The sequence below is a fragment of the Aplysia californica genome, unplaced genomic scaffold (genome assembly GCF_000002075.1).
Source record: "Aplysia californica isolate F4 #8 unplaced genomic scaffold, AplCal3.0 scaffold00263, whole genome shotgun sequence".
Lineage (NCBI taxonomy): Eukaryota > Metazoa > Mollusca > Gastropoda > Aplysiida > Aplysiidae > Aplysia > Aplysia californica.
The window spans coordinates 920,691-921,963 of NW_004797533.1; the positions used below are offsets into that span (position 1 = coordinate 920,691).

The following is a 1,273-nucleotide window of genomic DNA, read 5'->3' on the forward strand; positions in this document are numbered from 1 at the left end:
TCTCTCTCACTGTGTGTATGTGTGAATTTGTTCGCTTACGTGTGTTTGAGCATGTTTGTGCGTGTTTGTGTGTGTTTGTGTGTGTGTGCGCGTGAGTGTGTAAGTGTAAAAAGTTTGAAAATGTGTTTGTAAGTGTGTAAGCGCGCATGGGCGCGCGCGCGCGCGCGCGTGTGTGTGTGTGTGTGTGTGTGTGTGTGTGTGTGTGTAAGTGTAAGTGTGTGTATGTGTGTGTGCATGTGTGTGTACGTATGTGTGCGTGTGTAAGTGTGTAGGTTACATCTATGTCCGCGAGGCGGTAACAGAAAAAGACGAAAATTCCAAAGCCACATTTTATTATATTTTATGTAAAATGCAAAACTTAATGCTACTCGTCATACATGTCTGTTTGAATTGTTACCTTTGAATAAATTATAAATCATAATTTTACTCATCACCATCTAGCCAGAGCGCTACTAGTCAGTACGTGTAGGCCTATAATCTTTTCCCTAAATATGTTTATTCAAGAAAGTAAACTTAGGACTACAGGTAAAAAGAAGATAGATCACGCGAAAAATACGCAGCTTTTATAAATTTTGAAACATTAACCCAATCCGTAGGGTTAAAAAGACAACAATTAAGATAGGTGACCTTTTCGGTAAGTTCTTAGCTTTGAATACTGTCTAGTTTTAGTTTTAGTAGAGGTTTTACGGCACTTGTAACTGCATAAGGTCATATGAGCGCCAGAAGATTAGAGGTGTTACAAGAGAGTAACAAACATAAAAAAGAAGAAGTGGAGAATAAGGACGATAGATGTTTGATAGGAAAGAAGGAGCAAACCAGAGCACCCGCCAACCACCCACTAAATACTGTCTGAGGGGTAATCTCATCCGGCTGGATCTGCACGGAACATGGTCTTTAAGAAAAACAAAATGTCAACAGAGAGGGGTAGGAGAAAAAGGGGCGTGGTGGAACTTGGTTCTATTCAGGATGTCAACATCCAAATACGGCATTATTATGTTCTGTTAGTTGTGTGAATATACACACATACACGAAGAGAAACACGCACGGTACATCATAAACACACGCTCGTGCGCACACACATACCTGTTCACACGTTGTACAGAGCCTACACACACACACACACACACACACACACACACACACACGCGCGCACACACACACATACACACACACGCGCACACACAAACACACCCCCATACACACAAACAAACACACACGCTCACACACACGCTCACACACGCACACACATACACTTACGCTCAAAAGTAGAAAA

General features: G+C 41.9%; 2 protein-coding genes across 2 annotated transcripts in view; one reads left to right on the plus strand and one right to left on the minus strand.

The window, feature by feature from the left end:
• The window catches only part of LOC101852100 (disabled homolog 2-interacting protein), a gene marked incomplete at both ends in the record, with an annotated part of 79,851 nt that overhangs the window by 15,637 nt on the left and 62,941 nt on the right, over window positions 1-1,273 (plus strand).
• Window positions 1-1,273, minus strand: part of LOC101850011 — a gene marked incomplete in the record, with an annotated part of 14,110 nt that overhangs the window by 9,188 nt on the left and 3,649 nt on the right.